The sequence below is a fragment of the Salminus brasiliensis genome, chromosome 24, assembly GCF_030463535.1.
Source record: "Salminus brasiliensis chromosome 24, fSalBra1.hap2, whole genome shotgun sequence".
Taxonomy (NCBI): Eukaryota; Metazoa; Chordata; class Actinopteri; order Characiformes; family Bryconidae; genus Salminus; species Salminus brasiliensis.
Genome location: NC_132901.1, coordinates 27,739,830 through 27,764,189, shown reverse-complemented (window position 1 = coordinate 27,764,189; position 24,360 = coordinate 27,739,830). Strand labels below are relative to the sequence as shown.

The 24,360-nt window shown below is 42.9% G+C and overlaps 1 protein-coding gene across 3 annotated transcripts in view; it reads right to left on the bottom strand.

The window, feature by feature from the left end:
- The window catches only part of ndrg2 (NDRG family member 2), a 40,775-nt gene extending 22,216 nt beyond the window's left edge, over positions 1 to 18,559 (bottom strand). The window contains exon 1 of one of the 3 annotated variants that reach the window (XM_072669602.1): positions 18,330 to 18,559. The gene's annotated coding sequence lies outside the window, so the exon portion shown is untranslated. Of the gene's footprint in view, positions 1 to 16,365; positions 16,517 to 18,329 lie in introns of those variants that run through there. The other 2 variants (XM_072669603.1, XM_072669604.1) reach the window with 2 other exon arrangements.
- Between the last annotated feature and the right edge of the window lie 5,801 nt (positions 18,560 to 24,360).

Below are 24,360 nucleotides of genomic sequence, written 5' to 3'. Positions count from 1 at the left end.
GCAGTGATCTTGAAAAGGTTCTTTATGGAACCATAGTGATTATTTTATGGCACCGTGCAAGAACCTTTTCATTATGTGGAAGTTTTTCAACTTTAAAATAGAGTTTGTGAGAGTAAGAGTGTGTAATATAACTGTTAAATTCGCCTAAAGCCTAAAAATACAATCAATGTTACTTCATGTTTTTAGGTTGAGTGTATGGTTCTAGGAAAAGTCTTATTTACTTTTTTTTTAAAGAACTGACGGTGGTTCTTATTTACTGCACCCTTTTCAGAGTCATTCTCAACCTTAACCCTTAGCAACCAAAACAAGATTAACTTAGCTTTTAATTTTAGAAACAAAGCATGTTTCCCAAGAGCACTTTTAAAGGCCACCCACTGTAGGTTAGCCTTGTTTTTTCGTATTTCCTTGCACAATCAGAACTTTTTTAGTCCTGAAAATGTTAAAAACAAACATTTCCTTCTCCCTATCTTACACACACACATTTTCAAAATGAGCCCTAGTCGAGAAGCGATAAACAACCCTGCTGGCACACTTTCTCTTCCTTTCAGCTCTGCCTTGTTCCCATGCCAGCGCCTGCCTCACGCCCCCTTTTCCAGTCTTTCTCTCTTTTATTCTCACCCAGGCAGCGCTTTGACCCCCTCAATTCTGCTCTCTGTGCACCCCTGTTTCGGATAAGCTGCCCTCGAACCTTTGGTCAGTGGCGAGAACAGAGCAACTCCAGAAAACAGAGCCCTACAAACACAGGCAAATATAAGTAGAAGAACCGTTGCGAACGCCAGGATTGAGAGACAAAAATAATGAGGTTTGCATTTAGAAGACTTAGGCAGGTACATTATGCATATTAGTTATCACCTCTTCTAAAAATAATGGGAACACTATCACACATGGTTTGGCAGGAGGCTCTGAGAAACAGCTCAGAAGCTTGTTCAATATACAGTCTTAAAAATAAAGCTTTCTACATTGGTTTTGGATGGGGGTGGAGCTGGAAGCCAAAGAAACGACAAAGAACACTACATGTCCAAATGTTTGAGGACACCCCTTCTAACGAGTGCATTCAACTACCAGGTTGCTGACATGGCTGTGACATGCACACACACACAGCTTGTCTAGTCCCTGTGGAGAAGAAGTACTGCCAGTAGAATAGGACTCTCTGGAGCAGATCATCATCATGACCCTATTGGCTCCATGCTGCCTAATGCCAGGCGTGGGCTAGTAGAGGGGTATAAAGCCCCCCAGCATTGAGGAGCTGTGGAGCAGTGGAAGAACTGTGTTCTCTGGAATGACGGTGGAGGAGCTCCATCCAGTAGTTTTGGGATGAGTAGGGGAGTTGGGGACGAGGTGGGGTGGTGACCAGCCAATATCCCGACCTCACGAATGTTCATGTGGCTCAATGCTATTAAATCCCTATAGAAATGCTCTAGTAGAATCTAGTAGAAAGCATTCTACCTTGGACAGTAGAGACAGGTTCTCCAAAACAATGAAGATGATCTCTTTTTTAATTGCCTTGATTTCGGAAGAAACAATGGAATGAGCAGGTGTCCCAATACTTTTGTCCATATAGTGTATCACAACATAAACAAACCAAAAGGACAAGTGGGGAGCCATACAGTATAAGAGACAGATATAAAGTCATTGTTTGCATTGTTTGCATTGTGATATCTGGCCTAGGCCAACAAATATATCTTGATGGTTCGTCATTGATTATCCACAGATGCTCTGATTGGGTTGGTAAGCACTTGTTTTCATATTACATAATGAGGCAGAATTTACAGATTTGCTCAATTACATTCATTACATATAAAGTAATTAGAACAAAGGCAATGTGAAATCAGGTTATTAATAAAAAAAACAGCAATTTTCTATTTATTTTTTACATATATGTTGTTTTTGCTTTATATTTCTCTTTCATTAAAAGTTTTTTTTGCATTTGATCTTTATATCCTATGCATTCCGTCTTTTATCTTGTCAACTGTTGTTTCATGTGTAGAAATAGCTACTTTTATACATTTGGCCCGAAGGGTTTTAACCCAGGTGTTTTTAATTGAAGCTCTTCATCTAAGATCTAAGCATCTAAAATAGACAACTCAAGCATCCACTTCTGAAGCTACACCTAAACTACTACACTATCCCAGATCTACAACTTCTCCTCTAACGTCTCTAAACCTTTAAACAGACCTCCTAAACACAACACCATTATCTTACATCTAAGGTTCTCTCTCTGGTTTCCAATCGATAAAGTCGTCACTTCATTTTCCACCAAGCCCTCAAACACACAGACCACTCGAGATACAGGAAGCAGCAGTCAATGACCTGGAGAAACTTGCTCTGAAGCTTTTAATCACTATAAACCAGCGATTCCCAAAAGACCTGCTCGTCATGGACCACCAGACAATAACACCACTCTAAACCAATAAGAGTCCTTTGGTTAGACTCCTACTTCTATATTCTTATACCTGTGTAACATTATTCATACATGGAAGAGTAAATGTAAATGTAAGTCTAGAAGAGGGACATATAATGAAAAGACTGGGACTGGGAACCCCTACTATAAGATCCCATGCTACCCAGCTGACCACCAATGTCAATAGACTTGTTAACTGGTTGAATGTAGGTTATGATGTCAGATGACCAAATTTTATGTCCGGATGCCTAATGCCAATGTAGTTTTTACGTAGAAATATATTGATGATATTCTGTTGTGAAGTTGTGAGTTAAGGTGGCCAAAATCCAACGTCTGTCTAACGTTAGAAATTGATCAACTCAATGTTGGTTTTTGACAGATATGTGACTTTGATTTCGATGTCAACCTGATTTATTTTCAACTAGAATCAAAATCTGTCGCAACGTCCTTCTGATGTCAAATTGACATCCAATGCTGCTGGATAAGCTCCTGGCAGGTCTTGAGAAACTGTCTCCAGAACAATAAAAGCATTTCTACACAAACCCAAGACTTTTATAAATGCCCAGCTAAATAAGGCACGGCTTGGATGAGCAGCAATTACCTCATTAACTCCAAGGCAGTTTAAATCATCATCCAATGACTGTAAATCAGCCAGAAACATACGTGAGAGCAGGTTATGCTAAAACAAGAAACGCTGAAGGGTTCTCATCTCGCAGTAAGCTGCAACAGCTGTGAGCCCGGGGCTGTGATTTATAGCAATCTGCGATCAGGAAGTTCTGGAGGTTTCCTTTAGAACGGTCATGGCTGGAGGCTGGATCCAGCCTGGACGGCCAAAAAAGGTGACCTTGCTTCTGAAGCGACTGGAGCGGAGAAAAGGATACTGAATGTTTTAAATCAAGAGAGGAACTCGGCCAAGAACTTATCAGAGTAAACCCAAACAATTGTTCAGCAGAAGAAGGTCAGGCGCAGGAGAATGGAGAGCGAGAGAGTGAGAGTGAAACAGACACAGAGAGGGCGAGAAAGTGATTAGGGTATATAATCTATCTTGGGAGGGAGATTAGGATACATATGATCACAGAATATGTAGGAAGTGTGTGTGCTAAGCTTTGTGGGATTATTACGGCCTTGTGAGCTTCTTGCTAACTCTCATATTCCCCCTCCCTTTTCCGACGCACTCGCCATGTTGAGATGACCTTCAGCACAGTAAGAAATACTCCTCCCTCCATCTTACTATCTCAAAGGCCTGTTCCTTTCTCCTTGTTCCTGTGCTAAAACTCTAGGAGACGATTTCTGGTGCTGGGGTTTCTGGTTAGCGAGGTCTCGAGAGGCATGCTGGGTGTCGTTTAGAGTTGCAGGCCATATTTAGGGGGTTATTAAGGAAGTATTTTTAGGCCTTCTGTTATGGGACACTTGGGTATCCTACGCCGTGACATTTTCGGACAAGCTGGAGGTCAGAGAACATCCTAGGTTTTCTGTGAACATGACTAATCGTCCCACAGGGTTCTCCACTGCTGTCACGTCTTTGTACACGGGCCAAAAAGAAATTACACCCAGACTCTTTGAAATGAAGGTGCTTTAAGTGGTGCCATAGAAGAACTACTCCTGGTTCCACAAACCTCATTATGGGACCTCATTCAGGTTTATGTTTACAGACTGAAGTAAGTCACACTGGGTTCCAATAGGTGCCAGAGAGTCCTATTCGACTGGCAATATTTCTTTCTCTACAGGGACTAGACTAGAAAGTCATGTGTGTGCATCTGCATATCTGTGTCAGTCGCAATGGCTGCAACCTAAAGTAGCTGAATGCATTCATTAAAATGGGTGTCCACAAATATTTGGACACATTCTGCATTTCTAAACAGCAAAGTCTTCATGTTTAATCTTCAGGCCTTATGTGCTGTTACCTTCAAGCGCTACTTGGCCGAGTCTTAGGTGTATGTTTTATACCTATGTGCTATTTGGGACAGTTTAGTCATACCAAGGTGTTGAGGGTTGAGGTATGCTGTGGTTACACCACAAGCCTGAGCAAGTGTGTGTGCACATATTCATAAGAGAGAGAGGAAGAGAGTGGGAGAGAGACCTTTAGCAGTTAGTGCAAAGTAAATGTCATGTAGAATGTCACAGCACACTGTTAGTGTGTGGAGGTTCACTCGGTCCAGCTGAGAGGGTGTGTGTGATCTATGGACATGTTGTGTGTGTATGTGTATGTGTGTGTCTGTGAGTGAGAGAGGAATGGAAGACGAGATAGGGAGAGTCTGTGATGGAGGTCGTAATTGTGCCAGGCGCTATTAATGAGGTGCCCAAGAGCTTTGTCTTTTGGGGGCCACGTGTAGTGTCGGTGTTGAGAGAGGGGCCAAAAACAATGCAACGAAATTGTAAAATCTCCTGTTTCCTAACATTATACAAACCTGTGTTCATAAAACGCCATAAAAACAGCTCTGACCCATCAAGGCATGGACTCCACAAGGCCTCTGGTACCTTTTTAGACTGTATATTGTGAGGTGGGACCTCCATTAACATCGGTGAGCCTTAGGAGTCGTCGGTTCACTGGTGGTCCTTCCGTGCTGCACTTTTCATAGGTAGCAAGAACACCCCACAAGACCTGCCTGATGTTTTGGAGATGTTCTGACCCAGTCGTCTAGAACATCAGAACAACTAGGTTCTTGTCAAAGTTCCTCAGACATGTTAGTCCTTCAAAAACTTGCTTGCCGCTACACCCACCCCTGACAGGGACCATTGGAACCAATGTTTTTCACCTCACTGTCTGCTAATGTTATGGCTGACTGATGTGTACTGATATCTGTAATATGCAGTCGATTATCACTGATAATTTGTTTGCAATCATTAACAGAATAGATAAATAAAATTTCACTCGGACGGCACCATAGAAATATTCCTCAGTTTGGTGGATTCTTTAACAACCATATCTGCTGGAATCAACCTGCAGACAGAGCTCACTGAAGTTCAGCTGAGTATGTGTTAACGTACAAACAGAGAGAGAATGAATGAATGTGTATGTGTGTGTGTGTATGTGTGTGCATACATCAGCCAACACGCTCTCCAAGGGGACACAGGTGTGTGTTCACTGAAGTTGAAAAGGTGACAATGTTCTATGCCACAGACTCACTGCAATCACACTTACACACACACACACACACACACACACACACACACACAGGCCCCAGTGTACACAGAAACACAGCCTGTTCACTCAGCTATGCAGGGGAAAGGTATTGACAGCGCAAGCATACAGACTGATAATACTGACAATACTGAGCGTGAGGAACTGGAGCTGGAGTGGAAATTAAAAGTGAATTATCTAATCAGGGCATACTGCATGTTTTCAAGACAGATTTGTTGGTTCTGGCTCTGTGGGTTCATCCTGTTTTCCTGCATAAATAGCTTGTCTGGTTTTCATCTAGCTCTGTTTTAGATTAGTGAATTGCACAAGCAACAGGGTGGGATTTATACATTCAGTGCCTTCGTAAATAGTTTAGATTAAAACCATTCACCTTTGGTTTATGAACATATTCTCGGATCTTAATAAAGGCGTTTTCATATTAGTTTTAGTTTGTAGAAATTAGTAATTGCTGACTGTAGGATTTTGGTCATTTTTGGGGTCAACATGCAGTCTAAGGCTGATAAACCAGAAAACAATAGGTAGAAAACATGCAGGTAGAATAATGCTCACGAGAACTGCGTAACTCCTGTAATGCTTCTCTATTGCTCAGCTTATAAAATGTAAAGGTGTGAATTACACTGAATTACACTCTTCACCTATAGGGGGACCCATGAGCAAAATGCAATTTTTGCCTAATGCCGCTTTAAAGGACTGGTAGTAAAAATCCCCACACACCTGTCTCACAGATCAGAAACTCTCTCCAGAAGGCAGGTGTGGATTTATGAAAGACTGCTGTCCACAGAAGGCTACTCTGCAAGATGCAAACCACTGGTTAGGATGGTCGGGTTTCAGTTTGCTAGAAAGCATGGGAAGAATCTGCAGAGGTCTGGAAAAAGGTCTTGGTGGAGACCAAGATCAACTTGTGTCAGAGAGATGGCAAGAGGAAAGAACTCTGGTCATTCCAGCCTCATGAAGTCTTCTGTTGGTATCCTCATTAAAAAAAACTGTGTGTTTGGCCATACAAGCATGCTTTAGGCATGACAATGGGCTCTTATTCCCATTAGACAGGTTACAGTTTCCTTTTCCTTTTGCTGGGTTGCTAAATCAGGGCCAGAAAGAGCTCACACCTCATAAAAATGATGCGACAGTGTCACTGTTTCATCTTGCAATACAACTACCAGGCTAATGTGGCTAACTTACTGAAGCCATAATTCATCTTTTAGGATCATTTAATCTGCATGCATAAATTACACTCGTCTCAAACCCCACCAAGGAGGCAATTTTATAGATGTAGGATGCCAAATAATGTTGGAATCCACTTGAAAAAGTATGAAACTAGTTGAGTTTTGATACGAGTAAGCGTTCACTTTGGCATTAGCACTATGTTAAAGGATGGCTATAGCCGTGGTCCTGCAGTAAATGACGATATACAGCCATAACATCATGAACATAGTCCAGCCAAGCCTGCTGTTACACATCCCCCTTTAATAATAAAAAAAAAATCTGCACTTCGCTTTTAAGTGTTTGCCACGCAAACTAGTTTCCACTAGTTTCTAAAGTAATGCTAGTTTCCACTAGTTTCTAAAGTAATGCTAGTTTCCACTAGTTTCTAAAGTAATGCTAGTTTCCACTAAGCAAGCTGGGCAGTGCTAACGTCGCAGTTGCAATGTTGGACGAGCCCGGAGGAGCAATGAAAGTCTAAGAACCTGTTAAAAGGCTGGGAAATGGTGAGGGGCCTTAGGCTCACTTTCAAACATTCCTATGAAGAAGGAGAACTTGTTAGCTAAGTGGCCATAAGGGCACTGGTAGACCTCCTCAACTGATGACTGAAGAATTCATACCACGGTGAAGAAACATCCTCAGATATCTGTCTCTCAGATCAGAAACACTCTGTAGAGGCAGGTGTGGATTTATCTAAGATCTTATCTTCTGTCTACAGGCCCAAGGCTACACTGCAAGATGCAAACCGCTAGTTAGGTATGATCAGGTTGCAGTGTGATAGGCTGCAAGATTTCTGTAAGCTGCAGAGTTGTGGAAAATGTCTTGTGGACAGATAAGACCAAGATTAACTTCACCTTATTGATGGCAAGAGGAAATGACTCTTACTTGGCCTCTGTATTTCAGATGTTTCTGCAAAGTCATCCCTAATTAAAAACGTGTGTGCACGTTTGTTTGGTCATACTACCACACTTTCACTTCAGCGTTTACCTCCTTGTCGGTCTCCAGTCCTCAAAGAGAAAAGAAGGACTTGGGTGAAGGAAAGAAAAGGCAAAGAGAAAGAGCAGCACCACCAGCCACCATGGAGACACTGAGAGGTGCCAAAACAGTCCTCGCTGTCTCTTTCTTCCCTCTCTCGCCCTCCCTCATTTCATGTTTTCTCTGTTTCCCACAGCAATGGAGAGGCATACATCACTCCCACTTTAAAAGAGCAGCTGAGTGGAACCAGTGTAGCAACAGCAACAAACACCTTCGCTCCAGCTTTCATCTCTACCTCTCCGGCGGCCGATACCTACTCTGGGTCTTCTGATCTGGGCCTATTGTCTATTCAAAGCCCCGCACACTACAATATTTGGGTCACACCCGTTCCTTTTTTGTGCAAAACATAGATTGAGAACTGATTGTGGAGGTTTCCACACTATATGTCCAAATGTTTGTGGACACCCATTTCAGTAAATGCATTCAGCTACTTTAAGTTGCACCCGTTGCTGACACAGAGCCTTGAATCTATTGGCACCTATTGGCCTTTGCCTATTGGGCTGGAAGGTTATAAAGACCCTTCAGTATTGAGAGGGTCTTTATAACCTTCCTTGAGACGGAAGAACTGTGAGCTCTGGAATGATGGCTGGTGCATTATTCAATAATGTTGGGATGGGTTTGGGAGTTGGGGATGAGATGGAGGTATAATCCAACATTCTGATCTCTGTAAACCTCTGTCTTGTCGCTGAAAGCAATCAAATCCTCACAGCAATGCTTCTCCAGAATCTAGTAGAAAGCCTTCTTCTCTGGACAGTAAAGACAGTAAAGATACTCCAACAAAAGCAGGATAAGCCTTGAATACCCTTGCTTTCAGAAGAAGCTGTGAATGAGCAGGTGTCCCAATACTTTTGTCAATATAGCGTACTTTGACGATGCTGAAACCAGATATTGTGCAGCCCTGATTAGAAACACAGTGATTGGCAAGTCGTTGTTTGGTTTTGTTGTAAAAATCTGCTTCTCTCTTTCTCACACACACACATAGACCATGTGGTCGCGACCTTGAAGCCAGGGCACATCAAGTGGAAACAGATGGAGATAACTTCATACATGCAAATTGGGCCATCATGCCATCATGTCCAACTTTCTAGCACAGGAGTGAGAGATGACTACTCAGTAACTGACTTCCAAAGGTCTTCCAAAGCTAGTATCGATCTCCTCTGAAGGGTGAAGCAGGAATCTTCTTAGTTTTCACACTCCTGTCGTTTGGCCAAGAGGAACTCCCCCGTAGGTTTCGGCACGCGAGACCTACCCGCCTCTGCGCACGTACGCAAGGCGAGCGGCAACACCGAGGCGAGAGAAAAAGAGTGAATGGAAGGAGAGAGGAGCCCACGGGCGGGTAAAAATAGCCCGTATGAAGCGGCTGGGACTGGGACGATGCGTGGGAACAGAGGGGTTATTGTGCTGCCTGGCCCCACAGCGACTGTGTCTGGAGCCGGGCCACAGAGCAGAGGAGTTTGCAAAGTCACCTCTGTCACGCTGTCACTACGTTAGCCAAGCTTTCTGACATTGCAGTGTTACATGCTCTTTTTCAGCTTTTTCAGCTTTCTTTTATTTACCTGAGGATGCACGAGTGTGCCTCTATGTTTTCTCAGACCCAGAGAGGTTCACACTGAGAGTTCAGTACAGTTGTTGGCTTGTGAAAGCCTTTAAAAACACAGGTGCAGCCCACCAAAGCCATATTGGTACACCAGAAAACTGCTTTGTATTTATACAGTGGAAGTTAAACCACTAAGACCAAGGTCTAATTTACAGTGGGAGCTCCTGTAGAACATCCTGCAGATCTAGTCTTGAACTGAAGTGAGGCTTTGCATGTACTTAGAAGGACATATACTGTTTTTAAGGCCATGCATAACCATGTATTACCGAAGAAATGATGCAGGATTTGTCCTGCAAGCTTCTGGTGGCAGGTTTTCACAGGTCTAGCATGAGAAAATAAAGTGAAAACACCACGCACCCAGCAAAATCAATCGCTGTTTGTGACAGATTCAGCACAGGTAAGTGACACACTGATGTACAATCAATCGATCAAGTGTACTGGCTGACTGACCGCAGCTGGGGTCAGTGATCAATCACGTTCAATGAATTGTTTTCAAATAATCCCCTTAAAAGTGGGCAATGTTCATTATCCAGGTATTTACAGTACACTTTAAGCCAGTAAGTACAAGATACTCGCACTACAACTGCATACTGATTTAGGACCTATGAACCTAGAACATATATATATATATGTTCTAGGTTCTATATGAAAACAGGGTAAGTAGGCCACTGGTCACATTAGGCAGATGTGTACATCCAGAACATCCAAATCACCTGTGACAAGATGTACCTGTAGGTCCTGTGAGGACATTTTAGACATTGTGGTCTGTCCTTGTGGTGAACCTGCTAGGATGGTCTGGACCTGGTCATGGTGGTCAGTGGTTCCACTTGTAAATGATTTAGTGGACAGTGGAACGTCTGATTTCTAATTATTCTGAGATTTTTTAAAAGATCTACATCTACAACATCTACAGCATCTACAACCCCTCAGAGAGCTCTTTGGATCTGGCCATGGTGATCTTCACCTCTCACGATCTCCTCCAGAATCCTCTCGAACCACGTTCTGATCATCTGCAGCTGATGTTCTGCACCTGACTCTAATTCTACACATCTGAAGTAGTAATGAGTTTAATTAGTGTGAGTTTAGTTAGATTACCTTCATCTCTTAGGATTTATAGTATCTGGAGAAATCACAGATACTTTATCTTGAATCAGAGACACAAATCTGATAAGACATATCCAGCTTCTCAACCCTGCTACTCTGTCATCACACCGCCGCCCACTGTTACAGTATGCGTATACCAGGCCGGGCTGTTCTACATCACTGTTCAGTCAGTGAACAGCGGCGCCAATATCTGTCACATTGTTTTACGCAACTCCGTGACACTGTCCATGTTCCGGGCCGGTTCCCTAATACACTGCCCTAGTTCTGGCCAACAATAAAGACTAATCCTGCACTGTTACATGATCAGTGCCTCTTTATCCGTTCATTAGGCCGTCAACATATCATTCAATTCCAAGATACGTTGTCCCATTCTGATGTAGATGAGCGTTGGTGTTACTGCTGTTACACAATGAATGCCTTGACATAATGAATGTCTTTATTCCACTATGGCAAATCTTTTCTCTTAGTCATCAGCGCTGCAATTCAACACGCTATTACACCATCATGGTTTTTTGGCATCTCGTCACATAACAATAAAACTGCCCCATTATTAAAATAGTCAACAAATTAAAAACAAATGTGTTGCTATTATCCAACTGATGCTGTAGATTGATGATTTTGTAGATGTGCTAGGACTGGGTGGTATAAGAATATGTATCATAATTGTAATAAATTACTAGTAAATAAGTAATAAATGCTGCTAGAAACCAGTCTCCTTTATTGTGCCCAGTGCATACAGTCTTTAGGTAGCTTTGAGGTAGCTCCCAGCCAGCTGCACACAGCTGTAGGTCAGAGTAGATGGTGAATTGGCCAATAGTCAGTCTTTTTTAATCTGGAGATTGGACACTGAGAGATGGAGGTAATCTAACTGAATGAAATGTCTTTAATCATCATTTATAAAATGTAATTCATAGAAATTAAAATTTTCTCTGAGGAGATATTACTCCTTTAAATGTGTAGAATCAGACTCAGGTGCAGAACATCAGCTGCAGATGGTCAGAACATGGTTGGAGAGGATTATTCTGGAGGAGTCTGTCTTATTTAAACCTCAAAGGTTTTGTCTGGTCTGCTGTTGATGGTTGTTGAAGTGAGGAGAGGAGTGAAGAAGATCACCATCATGGCCAGATCCAGAGAGCTCTCTGAGGCCTTCAGTAAGAAGGGTGGAGATGCAGAGGAGTCTGTAGAGGGTTTTAAAAAGATCTCAGAACAGACAGACCAGCCAAACAAGTTCAGCCCAAGAGCCCCAGACCACAAGATGAGTAAAGACATCTCCAACAATCCTAAAATGTCATCATGGGCCTACAGGTAGCTCCCGCCATAACTGATGTCAAACTACAGCATCTAAGATCAGAAAGAGACATGTTGTTGAAGTGAGCGATGTCACCACTGCAAAATCCAAAAGCTCTCCGAGGCCTTCAGAAAGAACCAGGACTGGTAGTCATAGTTCACCCAACCCGAAGCTGCTGAAAGAGCTGTGTGGTTCCTCCACTGCAGCCTAATAAAACCACGAGATTACACAACTGCATCCCCTGAAAGCTGATGCAAAGACATGGAGATTATGGGTGGGATGTGTTCAAGGGCCAGTGAATGGAGATCTGCATTTTGATTAAATGTATTTGGACACAGATTTAGAAGACCAATCGGGCCCACAGTGGTTTGTGTGCAGTCATGCGTTACAGAATAATATTAATTATATTATAGTCCAACATGTGCTGTCCTCTAAAGCCAACCCCCCAACCCCCACCCGCAGCACAGAATGGATTCACCCTAGGCAATCTGACCAGAGATCTCGCCTTGTGTATAAATGGACAAACTCTCATACCAGTGGGTTGGGAAGCGAGAAAGCTCTCCATCATTTCTGTGGATGCGGCTCCACAGCCAGTAACCGACTGACCGGCTGACTGATGAAGAGGAGCACAGGACAGAAACCTTACCTACAGCCTCCATAGGCATAGGACCTGCAGTCATGATCCCAACGTAAAGTTCACGGCTAAGTGTGCGACCCAAACAACTCAGAAAACATTGAGCAACACCCAGGCAGCCCTACCCAAACATACCACCCAAAACAGACACCATCCACACCCACACAGACTGTGCCAAAGCTAAATAGGTCCTCTAACGTGTGCAGTGTTGCTCAACTGGTCTGAATGCAGAGCTATAATTGATACAGCCCCTGATACACTATGTGGCCAAAAGTATTGGGACATCTGCTTATGTTCTACTGTTCTTCCGAAATCGAGGGTATTTAAAAAAAAAAAAGACTTTGTTGAAGTAACTGTTTCTACTGTCCAGTAGAAACAAGCACTAGTAAGTGCTTCTACTGTGAGAAGGCTTGCCACTAGGTTTTGGAGCATTGCTGTGAAGATTTAATTGCATTCAGCCACAAGAGTGTTGGTAAGGTCAGGATGTTGGATGATCATTATCCCACCTCATCCCCAAAAGTACTATACCCCTCCAGCCCACTCATCCCCAAAAGTACTATACCCCTCTAGCCCACTCATCCCAAAAGTACTATACCCCTCTAGCCCACGCCTGGCATTAGGCAGCATGGTGCCAACAGGTTGATAGTAGATAGGTAGAGAGTCCTATTCTATTGGCAGTACTTCTTTACAGGGACTAGACAAGCTCTGTTTGTGTGTTTGTGTGTGTGTGTGTGTGTGTGTGTGTGTGTGTTTGTGTGTGTGTGTGTGTGTGTGTGCATTTGCATATATGTGTCAGCGATGGACACAACATAAAGTAGCTGAATGCATTCATTAGAAGAGGTGTCCACAAACATTTGGACATATAGTGTAACTCCAGCTCTACAACACCATAACACGACAAACTGCTGTGCCTTTAAACAGTGTATGACTCAGTTTATGCTGGAAATACAGCCAGAGGCCCTACAGTCGAGCACTGCCTTCACCCTGCCTGAGACAGAGAGAGAGAGAGTAAGAGAGAGAGAGAGAGAGAGAGAGAGAGAACTGAGAGAGAGAGAGACAGAGAGAGAACTGAGAGATAGAGAGAGAGAGAGAGAGAGAGAGAGAGAGAGAGAGAGTAAGAGAGAGAGGGGGAGAGAGAACTGAGAGATAGAGAGAGAACTGAGAGATAGAGAGAGAGAGAGAGAGACAGAGAGAGAGACAGAGAGAGAGAGAACTGAGAGAGAGAGACAGACAGAGAGAGAGACAGAGATGGGGTGTGATATAGAGAGAGAGACAGATGGGGTGTGATATAGAGAGAGAGACAGACAGAGAGAGACAGAGATGGGGTGTGATATAGAGAGAGAGACAGACAGAGAGAGAGACAGATGGGGTGTGATATATAGAGAGAGACAGAGAGAGAGACAGACAGAGATGGGGTGTGATACAGAGAGAGAGACAGACAGAGAGAGAGACAGAGATGGGGTGTGATATAGAGAGAGAGACAGACAGAGAGAGAGACAGAGATGGGGTGTTATATAGAGAGAGAGACAGATGGGGTGTGATATAGAGAGAGAGACAGACAGAGAGAGAGACAGAGATGGGGTGTGATATAGAGAGAGAGACAGACAGAGAGAGAGACAGAGGTGAGGTGTGATATAGAGAGAGAGAGACAGACAGAGAGAGAGACAGAGATGGGGTGTTATATAGAGAGAGAGACAGAAGGGGTGTGAAATAGAGAGAGAGACAGAGATGGAGTGTGATATAGAGAGAGAGACAGACAGAGAGAGAGACAGAGATGGGGTGTAATATAGAGAGAGAGACAGACAAAGAGAGAGACAGATGGGGTGTGATATAGAGAGAGAGACGGAGAGAGAGACAGAGATGGGGTGTGATACAGAGAGAGAGAGACAGAGATGGGGTGTGATATAGAGAGAGAGACAGGCAGAGAGAGAGAGACAGAGATTGGGTGTGATTTACAGAGAGAGACAGACAGAGAGAGAGACAGAGATGGGGTGTGATATATAGAGAGAGAGACAGAGATGGGGTGTGATATAGAGAGAGAGACAGGCAGAGAGAGAGAGACAGAGATTGGGTGTGATTTACAGAGAGAGACAGACAGAGAGAGAGACAGAGATGGGGTGTGATATATAGAGAGAGACAGACAGAGAGAGAGACAGAGGTCGGATGTGATATAGAGAGAGAGACAGACAGAGAGAGAGAGACAGATGGGATGTGATATAGAGAGAGAGACAGAGATGGGGTGTGATATAGACAGACAGACAGAGAGAGAGACAGAGATGGGGTGTGATATATAGAGAGAGACAGACAGAGAGAGAGACAGAGATGGAGTGTGATATATAGAGAGAGACAGAGAGAGAGAGAGACAGACAGAGAGAGAGACAGAGATGGGGTGTGATATAGAGAGAGAGACAGACAGAGAGAGAGAGACAGAGGTCGGGTGTGATATAGAGAGAGAGAGACAGAGAGAGAGACAGAGATTGGGTGTGATATAGAGAGAGAGACAGACAGAGAGAGAGACAGAGGTGGGGTGTGATATAGAGAGAGAGACAGACAGACAGAGAGAGAGAGAGACAGAGATGGGGTGTGATATAGAGAGAGAGACAGACAGACAGAGAGAGAGAGACAGAGATGGGGTGTGATATAGAGAGACAGACAGAGAAAGAGACAGATGGGGTGTGATATAGAGAGAGAGACAGACAGAGAAAGAGACAGAGATGGGGTGTGATATAGAGAGAGAGAGACAGAGAGAGAGAGAGACAGAGATTGGGTGTGATATAGAGAGAGAGAGAGAGACAGAGAGCGAGACAGAGATTGGGTGTGATATATAGAGAGAGAGACAGAGAGAGAGACAGATAGAGAGAGAGACAGAGATGGAGTGTGATATAGAGAGAGAGAGACAGACAGAGAGAGAGAGAGACAGAGATGGAGTGTGATATAGAGAGAGAGACAGACAGAGAGAGAGAGAGACAGAGATGGAGTGTGATATAGAGAGAGAGACAGACAGAGAGAGAGACAGAGATGGAGTGTGATATAAAGAGAGAGACAGACAGACAGAGACAGACAGACAGACAGAGATGGAGTGTGATATAGAGAGAGAGACAGACAGAGAGAGAGACAGAGGTGGGGTGTGATATAGAGAGAGAGACAGACAGACAGAGAGAGAGAGAGACAGAGATGGAGTGTGATATAGAGAGAGAGACAGACAGAGAGACAGAGATGGGGTGTGATATATAGAGAGAGACAGACAGAAAGAGAGACAGAGGTGGGGTGTGATATAGAGAGAGAGACAGACAGACAGAGAGAGAGAGAGACAGAGATGGAGTGTGATATAGAGAGAGAGACAGACAGAGAGAGAGACAGAGATGGGGTGTGATATAGAGAGAGAGACAGACAGAGAGAGAAAGAGATGGAGTGTGATATAGAGAGAGAGACAGACAGAGACAGACAGACAGACAGAGAGAGAGAGACAGAGATGGGGTGTGATATAGAGAGAGAGACAGACAGAGAGAGACAGACAGAGATGGAGTGTGATATATATAGAGAGAGACAGACAGAGAGAGAGACAGAGATGGGGTGTGATATAGAGAGAGAGACAGACAGAGACAGACAGACAGACAGAGAGTGAGACAGAGATGGGGTGTGATATATAGAGAGAGAGACAGACAGAGAGAGACAGACAGAGATGGAGTGTGATATAGAGAGAGAGACAGACAGAGAGAGAGAGAGACAGAGATGGAGTGTGATATAGAGAGAGAGACAGACAGAGAGAGAGACAGAGGTGGGGTGTGATATAGAGAGAGAGACAGACAGACAGAGAGAGAGACAGAGATGGGGTGTGATATATAGATTGAGAGACAGACAGAGAGAGAGACAGAGATGGAGTGTGATATAGAGAGAGAGACAGACAGAGACAGACAGACAGACAGACAGACAGAGAGGTCCAGTCCACATGTCTGTCGCTAACCGTGTGTCTGTAAGCGAGCTCGTGTCGCAGCTTGCAGGAACGCCCTGTTAAACCGCGGCTCCTCCAGACTCCTCATTCGGTTCTGGGTTTGTGTTGTTCTGTTTCCGCGCGCCCGACACACCTCTGCCTGACATTGACACGCAATTCTCCTCGCGGGAGCGCGCACACACACACACACACACACGCGCGCGCGCGCACACGCGCACACACAGCCGAGCCAAACGCTCGCTCCACGCTCCACACGAGCGGGTAAAAAACACGCACGAGAAACAGAGACAGAGCGAGGGGCTAGACCATGAGCTCCACTGAGTGTACGGAATCGATTCTTTCTGTAGACGATTCACTGATTCACAAGTCAAGCGCTAACTTTATTATAATGAGATGATTCGGATTCAGAACACACAAATAACAGCATAAGAACAACACAGTAAAACAACACAATTACGACTGATACTTATAACCTTAATTAATGATAATAATGTAAACTAGCATATGAATAAGACCACTGTGTAATTTGCATGTTATAGCTTATTATATATGCATTATACAGCTCAACAGCAATCATAACAGGTGTGTATTTTATAGCTGTGTGATTGTATCCATCCTGAACAGCTCGATTCAGAACAGGGAATCATTTCAAATGAGTGATTCACTGTGAAACAATACTACAGATATTTCTAGAGGGTTTATCATCAGAGTATATAATCATACAGATTAATATATGACAAAATAAACATACATTACTGTAATAATACGTTATATGTTATAGCTTATTAGAGCAATCATTAAAGTTGTGTATTTTATATTTGTATGATTTTTGACATTTACATTAATCTAAATTGTTTAGATTAAAAAAGACTCAATTATAGGAATCAGTTTAATGTAAAAATGTTAAAGCGTATTTTAGAATAAATATTAACCTATTTCATACTGGTTATGCATACATACTGGTATATATATATATATAGTGTAGTTTATACTGGTTTATAACCGATTCATATCAGTTATACATCATTATATATGCATATATAGGTCACTTATTTAATCTACAGCCCTGTGTGTTTATGTTACCGTGTATATACGTTGCTCGAGTCAGAAGACAGAATCGATTCACATGAACGATTCATTCGCGATTCGCTGCTGTCAGACAAACAAAGAGACGAAAAAAAGTATAAAGAGCCCCTCAACAGAACCGGGTCATTTGTTCAGTCTGCATCCCTGTGGGTTTGTGTTTATACGTGACCATATGGCTCGATTCAGAACAGTGATTCGGTTCAGATGATGATGATTCACTTGAGAGAAACAAAGAAAAAACGAAGCTAAAAACGAAAAACACACATTTTCTCAACTCAACCGCGTGAGACCATGTGTGTAGATATAGATATGTATATATGTGTGTGTGTGTGTGTGTGTGTGTGTGTGTGTGTGTGTGTGTGTGTGTGTTAGTGAACCAAACAAGCTTCAATCGAGCTGTCAAAGGAGAAGTCTCAAGTGAAAGGGGGTGACCGCGACCCCCTGACTTCTCTCCATCAGGTTTTACGTGAGACAACACACACACACACACACACACACACACACACACACACACACACACACGTTTACCTCATTGAGATCATTCTGACAGCAGCAGCAGCACACTGGGCTGAGCGTTATCAGCCACATGCGGGTCCACATGTGGAGATATGCAGCCCGCACCAACACATACAGCTCATATGTGGATTTAGAGGCTAATATCACCTCCATTTCCACCTTATTTCTATATTTGTTTAATCGTGTGAGCTCCAGCTAACGGCCAGCTTCTTCAAGGCTCATGTTTACTATGTTTTGAGGGGGGTTTGCCCTCAGTCCTGAGGGTTAGGGACTAAAAACAGCAGTTCTAGCACACAGACGTGCTTTAAATTAACGCTTTAACCTTATATTTGATTTCTAAAGTTGAGTTAAGGGTTAATTATGTTTGCGCTTACCTCGCTGTGAGCTGAAATTGACGAAATTGGGAATTCAAGTTGCCTCTGTGTGTAAATTACACAACTCTGGACTCCTTCGCCTGGGTGATGTAAATTTTTCTCCACAATCTTGTCTTATCGTCCCTTAGGAGTTTATCTGTGTCACTTTTTCGCGGAAAAAATCGTTAATTTTGCAAATTTTACCTCAGAGAAATTAGCCACACCGCAGCGCCGTCCTTTCTCCAGCCGCCCAACAGAAATCTAACAGAAAATATGGAGCCGTCAATCAAATACAGCGGGCGAGGCCACTTCCATCTCTACCGGGGGGGGGGGTTACACGGTGACATCGGTGTTAGAGTAGGGTTTTAACGACAGATTACATTCAGCAATGCGTAAATGTGTGTTTTACAGTCACAGCAGCGCGTAAGTTTACGTGTAAAATGGTAAAACAACGAATACGTATCGACAGAAATGCGCCCTCTCCCACCGGGACACCCCCCTTTCCTGTAATGGTATGCGCCAGTTGTTGAAGTAGCTGGTGGAACAAAACGCGGCCGCATTCCAAGGTTCTGGTTACAGCTGCGAGGCAGCGGCGGTGAGGCAGGAGCTGCTCCCTCTCACTGGTGTAGGTACACCCTCCACCTCCATGGTGTCACCACAACTTTTCAGAAAGAACCAACACAGACTGGTTCTCCGTAATTCATCATGTCTGTCTTTGCCCGGTGTGGAAATACAGGCAACTCAGAAATGGGTCAGACCAATTGAACAGTATTGGGGGGTTACCTTCATGATCAGGAATGGGGAACTGCCTTATTAAATAATCACAGCTCTTATTTTGGATAAATATAAGCGAAAAAATAAAAGCAAATCAAGCATCGCTGGAGGACAAGTGTAAGTAGATTGACAGTAGGGGTGTAAGAATTGACCACTATTTAGGAATGAGATATTATACAACAGTGCTACAGGTCAGTATTTTTTGTCAATACAGCGTAAAACAAGGTGTATCTGAAAATATATAGTACTATTAATATTCAGTTAATCAGAGTATTTAACATTATAAAAATATTAATACAATATTTAAAACGAAATATTTGTGTCTGATGTATGTTCTAAAAAAAAACTAAAAAAAAACGCTGCAGCCACAAGCTAATATATCTAATTCAATTTAATTATATTCTATTCAATTCAAATTTATTTCTATAGCTTTTTACAGCGAAGAAACTTCACAGAGGCCCGAAGCCCCGGGTCCGAGCCTCCTTTGAGCAAGCTAGTGGCAACAAGCCACTAGGAAGAAACCCTGAGAAGAACCCCAAGGCCCAAGGCTCTGGTCGACACCTTAAAATAACAATAAAAGCAAAACAGGAATAAAAACAACAATAAAGCTAAACTGAATTATAAGGGAGAGCGTCCAGCGTCCAGACTTCTTACTGTCCTGCACCGAAGTGGTGGAACGAACTTCCCCTGGGTGTCCGAACAGCACAGAGAGTCCAACGCTCGCTGTCCTGAAACCCAGACTGAAGACCCTCCTCTTTTGAGAGTACTAAGATTAGTCTAAGATTAGAGGTATCTCTGAATTCTAGTGTATTTAAACTAGCTGAGGTTATTTATATTATTCTTGAGTAAACAGTGAAGCTCTTCTGTAAGTCGCTCTGGAGAAGAGCATCTGCTAAATGCCATAATTGTAAATGTAAATACAGTCAAATACAGTAAACACATTATGGTACTTTTTAAATTCAATACTTAAAATAAATACTTATTCAATACTATTTTATCGGATGTTTACATAGTAATTAAAAAACACAACCAGTCTTTTGAAGCAAGCCCAATTTGGCAAGAAAAATGCGAATATGGCAATCCTGACCCAAATACATTATATTTTTTAGCCCTATTTTACCATAATTTACATATAAACATACATATAAAACTAAGAAGATATGTGTAGTTTCAGGGCTGTGTGAGTTTTAATTCATTAATTTGAATTAGAATTAGTATTTGAATTACATGAAGTGGAATTGAATTAATTGCAATTCTGATAAATTCATTCTTATCACAAATTAGTGAGAATGTGATACTTTTAACATACATTTTCTGTGGTTTCCATGAGTTGTGAGAATTGGCTTAACAAAATGAACGAGATGTCCTTTTTATGTGAGTTATCATTTAGCTTATTGCTGTAATTATAAAAATCAACAGTACAAACCAGCTCTGCCCCTCAACTAGCTTATTTTACTCATCATCACTTATTTCAGTGCACTCCAAACTAAATGTCCTAAATGTTTGGACAAAATTTTGTAGATTTGGATAATTTGTTCAACCCTGGTATGTTCACTAGTGGGTTTGGATAGTAAATAAAATGCCTATATTTGTGTTGTATTTATGGAAGCCGATGCCTGTTTCCATTCACCACCAATTTAAAGAAATCTGATTCAGTAGGTTTCTCTATAATACACCACAATATCACACCAAACTTCATTTGGATATTGGAAAATATGAATATTTGAGCCTAAATATATGATTTGATGCTGATGCGGGCCCACCCAGTGACTCCACAACCACTGCAAACACAGAATAAGCACCGTTAGTCACCGTAGCACATCTAGCTCTGTCTAAACACACTTCTCAGAATGTTTATCTGGTCCTGCTCTCATGCCAGATTCATCTAAATGTTACAAGTGTGGGGCAGCATTTGTTACACAGAAGCATGGACCAAGCTGCAAATGGTGATCGTCCAGCCTGGAGCCTCCACATGCAAGACATTTAGCTCAGCGTTGTTGACAACAGTGGTGGGCTCTGGGAGCAGCTGGCACATTTAATTAAGCATTAGTCTATGCAAAGAGCCAGTGAGCTCAGAGCAGCCTAATAGCGCACCCCCCCCCCCCCCCCCCCACCCCACCCCCAAAACCAACGATGCCATTAATGTTCCCTGGTCTTATCTATTTCTGCTAGGACTGATAAAGGGGACCCAGCAAAAAGAAACACGCCTTGGGTCCTGAAAATATCAGCACTGACAAACAACATGTGTAACTAGTCTCAGATCAGCTGAACCAGGTGGTCTCTGTTCAGTGGAGAAGGTTTCTGGAAGGTTTCTTGATGCTTTGGGGTTTTAGGAAGCATCAGTCTGATGTTGGCAAGAGAAAACAATGTCAGGTAGCAAAACTAGAAATCTGAGTGCATCCTATCTGAGCACATTCTGGGGGATTCTGGTGTACCCTGAGACTACGCACAGGAAACACGGCTGTGTAATGACTTAGTATAGTCAGTTCAACAAATACCCAAATCAAAGTCATGTCCAAACATCTCATTTTGAGACCTTACATCTTTTATAATTAGAGGATAGTCTAGAAACACGGACCATAATTTGTGCTCTACTGAATCCATTATGCCGCACAGTGCTTGGGCCCCTTGTGATTGCCATGTACTATGTAATTATTATAGGGAATTTATACCTTGTTTAACTTCTAAACCTTTCTAAGTACATATTGGCGGATTTCTAGACATCTCTGACATCTGTACCTCAATCACTTCAATACTTTATGTGTAAATTGGATAAATAGACACCCCCACTCCAACAGAACTCAATTTAACACTGTGTACCACTTAATATTGTAATAATTTCCTAATAAATCTAGAAATGTAATACATTTTTCACACTGAAAGTATAATAAAGAATTAAAATAATTATCCTGGAAATGTAATACATTTCCAATACATTAATGCAATGATGTGTAATAATATTTAATTATTATATATTTGTTTAAAAAAATACAATTATTACAACATTAAGCGCTACAGACTGTGACTGACACAACACAAATGATCCTCGTAATGAGTTTCAGCACTCAAAAAATCACATGTAATAAATGTATTGATCCAGCCTGTTGGGAGTAATCACATCTAGCTGTTTGTTATTGTAGTTAAGCTCAGCTTCAACACAACAAAGCACGTTCTAAACACCATCCAGTGTTTAGAATGGTAGCAGTTGTGCCCCCTAGTAAAAGGAAAGTACCAGTAGGAACGATCCAGTAGGACAAATGGAGAGCAAATAAAGACAAGGTCCAGTTTTCCAGAGGTTATCTTGAAACCTTCAGCATGGGCTCAGAAGAACAAACACACGGCTGTTGCTGGAAATGGAGATGTGGTTAGAATGAGAGGTTACTGGTTACTAGTGGAACAGAAGTTGGAGTTTGGGATTAGGGTCAGCTTTGCAGTGGGTTTACTTAAACCTAAAGGAGATGATTTGGCCATATAGGCCGTTAGGGTCATTTCTTGGTCTTGGTAAATGGGTGCATGTTAATGTACTTATGCAGCTCCATTTTTTAAAGCTCGAATGTCCCTTTGATCCTCAGAAGTAAACATTGCTATGGTCCAATCAAATTAGGCCTACTTATGGCCTACCCTGGCCATGTCACCCAATGCATGTGTCCTAGTTAAGACTGCCTCATCTGATGAGCTGAAACTACAGGTAAGCCAAAACTGTAGTTCTTGACCTGTGATTCGTGGTGGTACTATTAGGGGGGCGTTGCCAAGCATTACAACAATCACGTCATCAATATAGCTGATGGCACAACAGTTGTGGGGCTCAACAACAACAACAAGTGACGTAGCTTGAGTTTACAATCTGTAAATGTTCACAAGACAATAGAACTGATAGACAAGCATTGCCAAAAGAGCGGGACACTCTGGACCAGCCATAAGCACATGACCCTAAGGTCACTGTGCCCAATGCCTAAGCATGGACTAGAGGGTGTAAAGCCACCCCAGCATTGAGCATTGGAGCGTTGCAGCAGTGTTCTCTGGAATGATGATGGAGCTTCATCCTATACCTTCGGGATTAGTTGGAGTGTCAAAACGAATCGCCTAATGCGCTCATGTGTCTGAATGCAATCAAATCCTGATAGCAATGTTCCAACATCTAGTGTCATGACTTCCCAGAAGAGTAGAGGCTGTTACTGTTGCAAAAAAAGGGCAAACTCCAGACGTATACCCTTGATTTCAAAAGAAACCCTGAGAGAGCATGTGTCCACATACTTTTGGACAGCCTTTCTGTCTTGATCATCATGCAGCCATAATTCATGAGGCTCTGCTGCCATGTCAGACTGACCAGGCATGCGGTTTTGGGGTTTGCTGCAGAACTATTGAAGCCACAGTCGGGTTGTTTTGGTGGGCTGGAAGCCGCAGTTCTGGAGCAGTGGGTGAGGAGTGTGTTTTGGTGTGGTCCACAGGGAGAACAATTTGAGTGTGTATGTGTGTGTGTGTGTGTGTGTGGTGTGTGAGAGTGCAGACAGCTGCAGTGTTCAGTGAGGGGGGGCAGGGTGGGCGTGTCCATCTGTTTTCCATTGGGGAGACGGAGGGGCTGTGTCTGGCTTTGTGATTGGCTGGCGAGGGGCTCCGCTGGGAGTGACGTCACAATGGTGGCTGACCTACTTTGTAGTGCAGCAGCAACCGTGACATCAGCAGTGGTTCATAGATGTAGTCAACACTGCCTCTCTCTCTGTCTTTCTGTCTTTCTCTCTCTCTCTCTCTCTCTCTCTCTCTCTCTCTCCCATTTATGCCTCTAGGCCCTGCAGTCACGAATTCTGATGACACGATATGGAATTTGCATGAGTCTGGAAAAGAGTCGTGATGCTCCACCCCATCCAAACCATAGCTTCACTCCTCATGTGTGAAAGATTTATGAATTTTGCGGGACAGTAGGTTTCCAGCCTGTTTCATCCTTGAATTCAAGCAGATTTTATAATCAATTTTATAAATAATTGATCTTTGAACATCATTGATATGCCTACAGTGTTCATGGACAAAAGTATTGAGACACCTACATATCCCTTTCTTAACCCATAAGCATTAATAAAATATGGAGTCGGACCCCCTTTGCTCTGACCTCTACCAGCAGCAGCAGGTCTGGAGCTCTGCTGCAGTTACTGAGTCAGTTGGAGGCTTTTCTGCACTCTGCTCTGAGCTCAGCACTCGGCCCTGACCCCGCTCTGTAACTTTACGTGGTCTGACAGACACTCGGTGGCTGAGCTGCTCTCTGTGAGCTGTTCCTCCTAAACTC